A 12,413-nucleotide genomic window follows, 5' to 3' on the forward strand; every position below is an offset into this window, starting at 1 on the left:
GGCTGGCGCAGCCAGGCTGCCGCCTCTGCCCCTGCACCCCAAAACGCTCAGGATCTGTGAAATCCTAGTTCGCTCCCCTGCTGGACTCCCAGGCTGAGGACCGCTCACTGAAAAAGATGCTTAAATTCGAGGGGCTGGGGTTTTTAAATAGCAATCTGGCTTGTATTTAAATTTCGTACCAAGCTATCTTTAAGATAATAGCCATGAAATGCTGTAGCTGGGTTTCCTTCTTCACTGATGTTCACAAGAGCTGTTTCTGGGAAGGGAGAAATTGGCCAGGCAGTGACACGGGAGAAAATGTGAAACAGACTATGAATAAAATGCTGTGCTGTTCAAAACCAAAACATGGGGGGAAAGAAAGATTAAGAAGTTTGAGGGTGTGTGCATGAAGGGGTTTTTTTGCCCCCTTCCCCCCCCCCCTTTTTTTTTTATACTAACTCGTTATAGTTGGGGGCTTCTATAGATTATTTATAACTAGGATAGAATTTTCAGACAGAAATGGGAATTTTAATATCAGCAGCCTTCCTCAGAAGATTTTTATTGAGGAAATATATTTGTATGGCTGTGGAAGTCATCGGGATGCTTGGAGTAAAAGAGTACAGAAAGAGAAGACTGGGTTAAATTAATTCCTGCTAAATACCTACCAGCAGACTTGCTGTCTATATGGGGAGCCGGAGACAGAATTGTACCAGGGTAAAAAGGATACTGCGACTATTTATAGCACTGCCTTCAACACTGTAGGAATTCAAAGGAAAACTCCAACTCAGCACACAGTCTTCTCATCATCTTCTTCTGTCAAGATTAAATCGGGGTGAGATCACTCCCATCCCCTGCAAATCCCAGCTAAGAAGGATCTGTTCCCTTCTGCAAGTAAGGAACAACCACAGTGCAGGGCACTCCAGAGTTCACACGGTCTGGGCTCCGGGAGCCCTCACCCAGCCAAATGTCACCTCTTTCCTCTTGGTAGTCAGAGGAGAGGGAGAAAAAGAGCCTCACAAGCCTCGGCGCTTTAGCAGGAAAGCCCGAAGGTGTGCTGCCTGCCCTGCACCCCTGCTCCCCACACCATCCCCCACCCTTCTCCTTACCCCAGGTGCCCTGGGCCACTTGCAAACAAAAGGGCAGCATACCCCGACCATGCTCCCAGCGCCAGGCAGCAGGCAGGGGAAGAGGAACAGGGCTCCGGCGCACGCTCATGGTCACTCGCGACATTGCTTACCAAGATGAGGCCCTTACCCTACAGGGGTATGTGCCCATGTTGCTGCTGCCGGGCCATCCATCCCTGGGAAGTAACGGGCTCCAGTAGGTGTCCAGGGCACCTGTCCATCAGTAGAAATTATCTCTGATGTTAAGAGTACAAATGAGAGCAACCTTGGAAACGGTATTAGCAAAAACCTGACCGCCACTTGAAAAATGAGGCGGGCTCCCGGAGTTCCTTAGCTTCACTCTTCCTTTAGCATCATGGTGCCTCAGACCTTTCCCTCTCATCTTCCACCTTCCCTTAGTGAGCGCTGCTCTTTTCTTCTTTGCAAAGCATTGCCTACTCTACTCTCTTGGTGCTCCTCTTTTGCAATTCCACTATCTAGCTGTCTGCTAGGTGGGGAGCAGAAGGTGCAGGACTTGGTGCTGCCTTTGAGGTGCAGGTAATTATTATGTGCATCTGTTATTGTGGCTGCTGCCTCAACAGGTGGAAAACATGCTGTTCTCCAATAGGTTTGCAGCACTCTCTGCTCCTGCCTCGTCTTTTCTCTAAAGCCAGTCGTGTGGTGTTCCTAAAATAATAAACACAGCCTCACTGCTGCCACAAAACCCCCTGGTAAATATATTTTTATGGGAATGAAATATTAAAGGATTTGAACAGTTATTCACTGAAAGCAAAATATGAGCAGTAAGGTTGGGTAAAGATTCAAAGGCTGGTTTGCTTCCTTTCCCTAGGGCACATCAAGGCTGTACTGTTTGCACTTTAGAGATGGATAGTGGGGAATTACTTAACCCAAAATGATGGAAACAATTCAGACTATAATAATACAGCACGAGAGTTTCTCACATTACCTCTATTCCCCATGCTGTTGGCTATATTCTGCCTTCAGATTCATGTGCACAACTCTCATTGGATTCTGGAGGAACTGTATCTGAAGCCAAAATGCATTTCATTGTCTTTCTGAAGTCTCTCTACGGTTTAGTTGCTAAATCCTGAGCTCAAGGGCTGAGGACAAAGCTTGTCTAAACATTTCCCAGTGTCTGTCTCTGTGAGATTTCCATCTGCTGTATTTTATTTTGAATTTCATCTTCCTACTTTCCTAAAAACACAAAGCAGAAACACACGTTTCCTCTGCCCTGGAGTGCAGGAATCACCATATTTCCCAGCAGGTTCTCTCACAACACACGACAGATCCAAGTTTGTCGAAAAATGCTACAAACCCTTTGTGGAGCAGAAAAGGGAGGAGGACCAGAAACATGGGCCAAGTTTCTGAGTGCTATAAACGCCCCCCACCCCCCAAAGGGACTCCATATCCTGTTTCCTCTCTCCCAAAAATTTCACCTGGCTTTGGGTTTCATTAGGAGAAATACACATTGCTGGAGTCCAGGCTCTGAGCCTTCGGTTCGTGCTTCCTGCTGACACTGCAGAGACTGTAGAAGCCACAAAAGCTGAGTCTGACCTGGGGGCTTCAAATTTACTACAGTAGCAGAGCAAATTAAATGGAGAGCACGTTAAGCGGGTTGGGAGATTGCTGTTGACCAACAAATCTTCATTAAGCTCCTGCATCAAGCTGTGCTGCACCTCCGATGAAACCGATGATTGTGTCTCCATCCGTGCTTCAACTATTTCTCCACTGGGCTTGGAAGAAATTCAGACTTTAGGTCTAATTAGAGATAAAACATAATATTAATCCACCTTGCCCCATGTATGCACCCAGTTTGGTGGCGTTGGTGCATTGTTCAAACAGACCAAGTCCCACTCTGTTCACTACCAGTTATTTACTGCCCTGCTTTTTGCTAGCTCTTTTATTTACTGCCAGCGTCTCACAGGGACTTTGTTCACTGTTTTATGGTGACTTTCTGGATTACTGGTTTGCATTACTAAAGACAAAGTCTGAGATCAGTTCCTGGCACTGCTCTCCAGACGTTTCAGCTCGAGAGCCACCGGCGTGAACCCCACGAATTCATACGACGCGCACCTCCCCACAGCAAAGCCTGCGCTCAGCAGCTTGCGCAGGATTAGAACAAAGCCCTTCTCCGATACTCGTGGTGAAGGGAGGCTGCCACAGCTGGGGCCTCTGACGGCCTTCCCCGCAGACCACCGCTAGAAATACAGCTCCACGGGCAAAACTCAGGTGCCAAGCTACTCTGCGGTATGGGCTTTAAAAACACTCTGCCCAGCTTTGGCCAAACGTAGAGGGGTTTGAGGAAAAAGCGCGATGGAAAGCAAGGGGAATTCAACAGCGGTGCTGAGAGTTACGTAGCTTGAGCATCTGCAGCGTATGTGCAGAGCAGAATCTTCTGCCACAGACTGTCCTCGCCCTAAGGTAAAGCAAAAAATCCGTATTGGGTGTTCCTCTTCTAAAAGGTTTTCTAAAAGAAACAAAAGGTTCATGCAGATACAGCATGAACAAGGGAGTTAGCCTTCAGTGTTGTTCTTTGCCAGATAATGTTTATGGGGGCCAAACGACGAGTTAGCCACAAAGCCTGGCCGCACCCCGTAACACCATGTTGTCCTCAGAGTCAGGTAACACTTCAAAAACACAGACAGGACTCGACGTTTTCTGTATCAAAGAGAAGGCATCAGTTACTGGGGCTGACGCAGCAGCACCTGGGCGCACAGGCCGCCCCCGGTTGCCGGCAGGCGGGCACCGCCAGGCCGCTTCCCTCGGCACAGCTGCCTGCTGCGGCCCTGGCAAGGGGCATCACCTGCCTTTTAAGTGGATCCAAATTATTTTTTGCTACTGGTTAATTGGTTTCTATGCTCTAGAAGAAAATGTATTCTGTTCTTTTTGCACCAGGTGATTGATGACGTTTGGGGGCACATATTTTTAACTGCTAGTTTGCTTTAGGAAAGTGGGAAGAGTTAACCTAAAGGACAAATGATTAGAAATACCTGTAGTCCCAAGAGCTAAGACAACTGTGGGGAAATTCTAGACCTCAAATCAGCTGTGCTACAGAATATGATGAGTTCCTATTTTTTTCCCCTTCAGGAGACTTAGTAGTGAGATTTTACAATGAGAAGAAAGCAATTTTCTTAGCTGACTTGGGATTTCAACTCTTTCTGTTGCATCTCTTAGCCTATCCGCACATCAGCAGGCAAGTCTCAGCTCTGTTTAGTCTTAGTCTGACCTCTGTACTGATTTGATTTATTGTTTTCAGTTCTCAAATAGTGTATTACACATTATACCCCAAAGGGTCTGATTAGAACTGGCCAGTATTTTCATGATTTATAAGGGACATCTGGGACTGCATGGGTAGCATACGTGTTGTGTCAGTGCTATAGGAGGAGTCTGTATTGACCATACCAGTGTGCTCCAAGACAAGAGCGTGTCAAATTCCAATAAGCTTTAGTGCACAAACCTGATTTGACAGGTGGCCAAGCTTGCTCTGGGACTGACCATAGTTCTCATGGTGGGAATAAAACAAAACAGCTGGATTGCTTCTAGCCGTTGCATTATGAGAGGATTTCCATTCCTTTCTCTTGTTCTATTTCTATCTTGCAGTGCTTAAGGAGGTGTTTATCCTTCCCAGTTCTGTAGCCAGAGACCTGGGCAACAGGAGCTTGCTATCAGCTCTGTAGTTTATCTTTCTGCCAGAAGATACTGGTGAGAAATACAGGCTACTGGAACTAGCCTTCCAAACTTTTCTGAGTCCTGCCATGGCTATTACATTGCTAGAGAGTCTCAGATCAGAGAGGCTAGGGTGAGAGAAAGGAAGATGAAGAAACAGAAAGACAGTGCAGTTGGTTTTAAGCTATAATGTCAGTGCATTCAGTAAGGGCTCATGCTGGTTTTTTAGGGTATCTCTAAAGGAGGACTTTGTGGGCACCAAGAGAAGGGTATCAGGAGCACAGCACGGTGATACAGGGTTTCTGCATCCTTGGTTTAATTTCGCATGTTCTGAATAATTCTATTTTGAGCACCAAGGCCAAAATCTGCCAAAGCATTCCTAGGAAGCCTCATGCCCCAGCATGGAAGTCCGAACTTGACCATGGCTTTCACCTCATCATATAAGCTGCCTTTGACTCACCAGAGGTAGACATAGCTTTTGATAGAAATTAAACCCGAGGGTGACTCTTCACCCAGGTCCAGCTATCAGTACCAGCCTTTGGCAGTGCTCTGCCCCTGGGCTGCCCTGCAGCTCAGACTTGTGGAGAGATGCAGAAAAATCATATAGCTTAACTTCACCATCTCCACCTATGTGGTGGCAACGGCAGTGCCTTCCTCACAGGCCACGGTGGTAACAGCTGTAAAATGCATTCCAGTGCTCAAGAAACACCAGGGAACCACGGCTGCCTGCCTCCTGCTGTTTCCCATCTTCCTTTTTATCAGGTTACTCAATGCTCCTGCTACGCCTGCATAGGGATATGTGCCTGCTGTCTCCCGTAAGCTAGCATGGAGCTATCTTTGTGGTGCTGGACCACAGGACAAGAACAAAGAGCAGTGAAGCTGTCAATGCCCCCAAACAGAATAGACCCCAAAAAAGGCAGTATATTGTTTTTAAGATAGAAGAACATACCAGAACTAGTCACAGGGGAGAAGGGCTTTGCATTGTGCCATCCTTTCGGTTAAATCCTTGGGGCAGAAACCATTCATTTTTAATGGGATTCTTTGAATACTGAAGGCTGATGTTTCCAGCGCTGGGCTGGAGGACTCTGCTATATTAGTTATTGTTACAGCAGCCTCATTCACCTTCAGATGTGGCCTGCTAAACCCTGGTGAGGACACAGGACGCTGACCTAAGGGACTGCACTGCAACCGGGGTTCTGTGCTAGGCACAGCACAGGAAAACCTTGGCCTCTGAACGTCGCAAACAAATGTGACTGCTGTCTCAGATCATTTTGGGGGTGACCTATGAAAAAGAGATCAGGCTAGATTAAGAGTATGCAACTCAGAATAAGCCTGAAGAGTAAAACCACAGCTGAGAGACTGGAAACAACACCCAAGTGACACTTGGTCCTTCTTAAGCTAGATGCAATGCGCTCAGCAACCCATCTGTGACTTTCGTGCGTTGTGCTCCTTTGGAAGTGAGATGTCCAGATCAACACCTCTTACAAAGTAGACAGTATGCAAGAGTGTAGTAGTGGGGCTGGTCACAGTTCCACCCCAAACAGCCACAGAGAGGGAGCAGAGAATGTACCCTGTGGTGTACGGCACTAACAGCTTTGCCTCCCACACAACGACAGTGCAGAGGCTGCGATGCATCTCTGCAAGCGTGAGCCTCTAGCCCACTGGATCTGCTTCAGAGAAACACACTCCGCACATTTTAGGCAATCTGTGAATAAACCCAAGCTTGTACCTCTCCACAGGGTCATGCTGTACTAACATCATCCAGTAACGAGAGCACCACATGCTCTCTGCAACTGCAGGCTGCAAATACCGGTAAAGCATTACTAAAAGTCTTGAAAAAGCAGCTAGGCTTTGTGTCGTCAAGGGAGGATGAAGACACTGGAGTGGTTGTTTCAAAACACCAGTGTCATGCAGACAATCCAGCTGGTTACTGGCAGCTCCAAGAGGAAACCAAAGTGCCACACGTTCCTCCTGATCTACAGCAACTTGCATCAACTTGCCAGCCTGTCTATCAGAAACGTTTCATCCTTCCAGTTTTTCAGTAACTGTCTGCTGGTGCTTCCAGAAGAAAAACCAGAGTTTAGCCATTCAAAATATACCAGGCTTCACCTCGACAATTTCTTGCTGGAGGCAAGAGAGATACAGCAATGTAACAACCCTCGTGCACAGAAGAGGCAGCCTTAACACAGAACTGAATTTTAGGCAAGCTTGTCTTTAGGTGGGAGCACAGAGATAGCAAGCATGTCTCATGAGTGTAGCATGTCCAAGAGCTGGTTAGTGCTAGAATACTGTAGACTGGGATTTTTGTTTTCTTAAGAGGGAGTGAAAAAATATCAGTACTGAATGGAGGAAGGAGTTACAGACTGTCATTTCCAGTCACTGGTCAAGTCTGCTGGCTGAAGTCCATTGCAGAAGATGCCAGCAATGATGTTTGATCTAGGAGTGGGAGCCTGGCAGGGAGCTAGAGAGACTCGAATATGGGCATGCTGTCACAGTGACGAAGAGCATGGAGATGGGGCAGATGCATTTTGGACCAGCTGCCACCTTTGGGTCATATGCAGTATGTCTGACTCCCTACCACATCAGGCCAATGGGTGAATGGGTGTAAGGATGCACTTGGCAGCTGAGAGCACAGAGGTACCAAGGGGCTTCAGAGGGCCCCTTGTTGCCGCTGAACTTTTGTGCTCATGGCCAAACGCCCTGCGTCTTTGCTGGGACTGGGGCTGGAGGGGAACCGACCTTCCTTTACTTGCTTGCCAAGAGCCAAGTTCAGGTCCTTGGAGCTCTACAGTGCTCTCGCTCCAGCTGATGACTTCATGAACACCTAGCGTCGGGAGGAACACAGCTCCCCGCACAGCTTTCAGTGTTTGTGTTTCCCTGCATATGCCAATGACATCATTGCCACCTGAGGGCCTGAACTCTGGGCTTGGCAGGTAAAAGCCTTGAGGGTCACCTTACATTGGGGTTCTTGCTCTCCATGCATATTTATGTAATGATTGCTAGATGGCTGTAATTAAATGACTGTAAAGCACCACCTAAAATGCACTAGTAATAAATTCTTAATAGCTGATGCTATAACAAGCACTTACAAAAAAATATATTGTAACATGCAGATTGTTAACAGTGTCTGGGCCTGTTTAACGCACAGCTTTAAATAGTTACAATGTACACTATTAAAATGGCATGTAAAATTTGTAACTAGTAAATAAAAGGTCCAATTCAGCAACAAAATTTAGCCAAGCTTCAGTGATGAAGCAGCCGCAGAAAAGCTCGGGGTGGATGCGCTATCTCCTCTTATCTCTGCAATCCTCCTGGCAGTGCTACCTGTCGGCCATGGTTTCCATACAGCATACTCCATGTGCCCACCCCTGCCTGGTGCAGACTCTGTCCTGTCTCAGAAACGTGGTTAGGATCCCATTTATACAAAAATGCAACCGTGTCCAGAAAGCCTTTGGTTTTGCACTCCATGAGGAAGGAAAAATCCATTTAGCTGCCCGTATTTTTCACTATTCTTTTATCCAGCTGAAGCTGCAGTGTGGGCAGTATCTCTACAGAGATGGTTTCCCGGGGCTAAAGAATAAAATAAATATACATGCAAGACCCAGAAAAATTAGCAAAATCAGCAGGTGGCCAGGTTTTGCACATTTGGTACAACATTGCTGCACATGAAAGGATGCCGGCTTCTGCCCAGCTACCGCCAGGAACCACACACGTGGTCGGTAAATACAAGTGTACTAACCAGCTGATGACAAGAGAATATTTTATACTAGAGTTACAGACAAAAATGAGGCCACCCTGCCTTGGGGACTGCAGGCTAATGTACATCCTGAAACAGTCAAGACCATCAGGTCTGAGCCCTGCTGGCTGGCCCACAGACTTGCTATGAAAAAATTAGACATTTTTGAGGCTTCTGAGGCCTGGCAACCCCTAACATCAGTGGAAGCTGTGGTAAAGTCAGCATATTTGAGAACCAGGATGGGTTGATTAATTTCTTCCTTACATTTAAGTAGTGCTTTGCATCAGAAATGTTGCTGATTATTTCCCTGGATGTCACATGGAGGAAAATTCTACCCGGACAGAGGACAGGCGTCACGATCCTTCTCCAGTTAAGACAGAAAATTCGGCATCAACACAATGCTGAGGGGAAAAAAAACAAAAAACCCAATCAGATATTTTCTTCTTCCTTGTGCTGCTCAAAGCTGTCTAATGCAGAGATTCATTTAGTTTGTCTGCTCCTCAACACAGGGTCTGCGTGGTCTGTTGAGAGCAAGTCCACCTACGTGGATTTTGCCAAGTCACACCAAGCGGGTGCCTTACCCCAAATGTACAGCTGGGTTAAGGTTGGGGGGCTGGAAGCCTCCTCTAAATTTGGAAGTGCCGTTCAGATTACATCCTCCAGCTGCCGGAGAGATTTTCTTACAAACAGTTGGCGACTCAAATACCTCATGCCTCCCTGGAAACTGCCTCTATCTCAGCTTTCAAGTCCAGCCAGCCCTACCTCAGTCACCGCTGTATTTGATTCATACCATCTATATCCTGTAGCGCTCCTAGCAATTGATAAATTACGGCTCCAGCAAGACTATCGGGTTAAACACCAAGGAAGAAAGAATGATGACAGTAATACTTGTCATTTGTGTGGAGATGTAGCAACACAAAACCCTCTCTCAAACATACGTTACCTTGGAGGAATCTTTCCAAGGGATAGGCTTTCTGAGAAACGTTTATGACTTTTGAATACACGATAGGCATGAACTGGACACGACCTACTTTGGCCAAGCCCTGGGCTTCCAGCCTGGTCTTTCACCACCACAAATCAGTCTATTTGAAGTGCAGTCAGACTGATAGCTTCACTGAGATGACAAGGTTACAGCACAAACCAGCTTGAGAAAAAAAACAGGATGTAAAGCACACTGTTCTCAGGATTTAAAAATTCAGAGATATTTCTACTGAAGGCAGAGGAAAATGGCTGTGCTGTATCCATGCATGAAGCCAATACAACACCTGGGAAGACTGAAAAACTCAATAGGCCATTGAATGGAGAGCACCAGCATCATTATCTTATTCTCAAATCCCTCCTTTATCTTGGCATTGGAAAATGCAAGGAAAAGCAGAGGATGCAAAGGCTTTCTACTAAATATCCTAGACACAAGAGCTGATTTTTCCTCCCGAGTTTCCACAGCCTCACGCTGCAGGGTTTCGCATTGCCCCACCTCCCAGCCTTCACACCAGCCTCTCCGCTTGATCTCGTACCAGTGTAATGCCTAGCTGTCGAATTACACTGACTTTTGAGTTTGTTCTTATTTAATGAAATACTGTGGTGTTGGAGAAACTAGAGACAAGGTGGCACACATTTCCAAGGACCGAGGTGCCTGTCACGGGATCCCCGTCTCCAAAGGCCCTCTCCTCAGCACAGCGCTGAGTTACGTCATGGATAAAACCAGAGTCACCAAATGAACTCAAACGCCACCAAAGCACCCACAGGTGTGCAGTCCGCAGGGGCACTCGCTGCCGGGAAGGCAGCAAGCCCGAACAGCCCGGGAGGAGCCACGCTGCGGGACCTCTCAGAGGGTCCCTCCTGGGACGGCCCGTCTGTAGGGGCCCACGGCTGGGGCTCAGCCCCACTGCAGCCAAGCACTAATGGGTCTCCAGAAAGGTGGCTACAGACGCAGGCATGGCACGGTGACATGGGTGGCCTGTGCCATACGCCAGGTCACTCTAGATCATCCGAATGACCTCCCGCTCTGCGACAGACCTCTTTGATTGCAATTCTCCTGCTAGTCATAATTAAGGAAATTCTATTACACAGTTCAGATACAATTACCGTTGTAGTACAAACCAATTCAAAATTCATCTAAATATAATGGTGAGATTTCTCCTACGTGACTGAATAATTACTGCAATACAACTCCAGCAGGGCAAAGATCAGAAACATTTAATACGAGTATCATTCAGAAACCGGCATTTTAAAATTGCAGTGCTCGTTCATACGACACACATCACAGAAACAGATCCACTCCAAAAAGCAAATAGAGGAACTGAGCCGAGAATCATTAAAAACATATTTAAAAAATGAAGAACCACCACATTATTACATATAATCATTTTCCTTTCACACTAATTTGTTTTAATCTATTCAGGCTCCTCATAAAACATTGCACAAAATTTTAATCATAGCATTGTTTTCTTTAAATATGTGCATTTCAGTAAGTGACACTTGCATATATAAATTTAGTGAGTTAAAAATGTTAAGATTGATGCTAGAAATGAGCAGTCATTTATTCAGGAAAGAATTGCCTTGTTTTCCTGTCTGTAAATTTTCTATGGAAAGCTATTATTTTTTCCAGTGTGTTCATTATTCAATATATTAATTGGATAGTCCGACAGCGACTTCTCTGCTTTTGAATCATTCACAGCCTGCTAGTTCCAGTTATTTCACATTTGAAATTTGAACTCCAGTCCTTCCCTTTTATTGGACATAGATTTTACATGAACTGATGCTGCTCTTCAGTTGAAAAAATGCGACCAGGATGCAGATGGAATAAGTTTTGCACACAGCATCAGCAGCTTGTGTTTCAACAGGAATAAATCCCTTAGCTATAATACAAGACCAATGCAAGCACAAGCTGAAACCACCTTAAGATAACTGTGAAGCACACACTTCTTCTAAAGACCGTTATTCCCACAACTTTCAATGTCTGTGTAGCACATGCTACCTTCTTTTCCCGGGAGCACTTTTCCTAAGGTGTGCTATACTTCAGAGTTATCGGCCCAGCTGTTACAGGGATGGAGATATGGACCTGGAAAGCACAACTCCCAGCAGGGCTTTGCAAGTTGCTGCCAGTCCCTCTGCATCCTAACGGCAGCCTGAACGCTGCAACCTTTCCAGGACTTTGGGGCAGTGCCCTCTAATTCTCCACTCCCATGAACCCTACAGGGAAGTGCGGCTGCCATCAGCCTTCAGTCCTCTGGGGCTAGGTAATACGAAAATCGAAGTATTTATATAGTGGAGGGGGCAAGAGGAAGGGATAAGAGGCAGCAGTAAATAGGAAAAAGACCAAACCAGTTGAAAGCAACTTTATGGGGAGTGAGATCTGCCCTAGAGTGGTCGTTAGCCATGCTGCAAGGAATGAGATACATCAAAAAAAGGGGAACATTTGCTGCAGATATTATGAGGTGGGAAGGATTGGAGGAGGCTGTTATTCTTGAAAGCATTTAATGAACTGGCAGATGGCCCTGTGGTCAGGCACACGGGAAACGTGGGTCCCATTTTGGTAGCAGACCTCCTGTGTGGGACCAGAGGAGCCAGGCTGGTGTCTGAGATCACCACTGGGAGCTAGGCAGACTGGGCACAGTGGGCACTGGGGTGGCTGGTGTCAAAGAAACTATTGAAGACGATGGGAGCTGTCCGTTCCAGTATGGGAATTCCTCCATGCCTCCTCTTGCATAAAGCCATCCAAAATGGGCAAGAACATCTGCTTTTGTTTTCACAGTAAAAGCTGACACTGGAGGAGATATGCACATTTGGGAGGGGAGCACATTCCACAGTGGAGCTCTTTGTAACACAAACAATACAAGACCATCCTGGGAACATCATTATTTGGTGCAAACTTACTGTATTCAAGAGGACAAGGCTGCCTGCAAAGG

This window comes from Falco cherrug, chromosome 9 (assembly GCF_023634085.1).
Source record: "Falco cherrug isolate bFalChe1 chromosome 9, bFalChe1.pri, whole genome shotgun sequence".
In the NCBI taxonomy this organism is placed as follows: Eukaryota; Metazoa; Chordata; class Aves; order Falconiformes; family Falconidae; genus Falco; species Falco cherrug.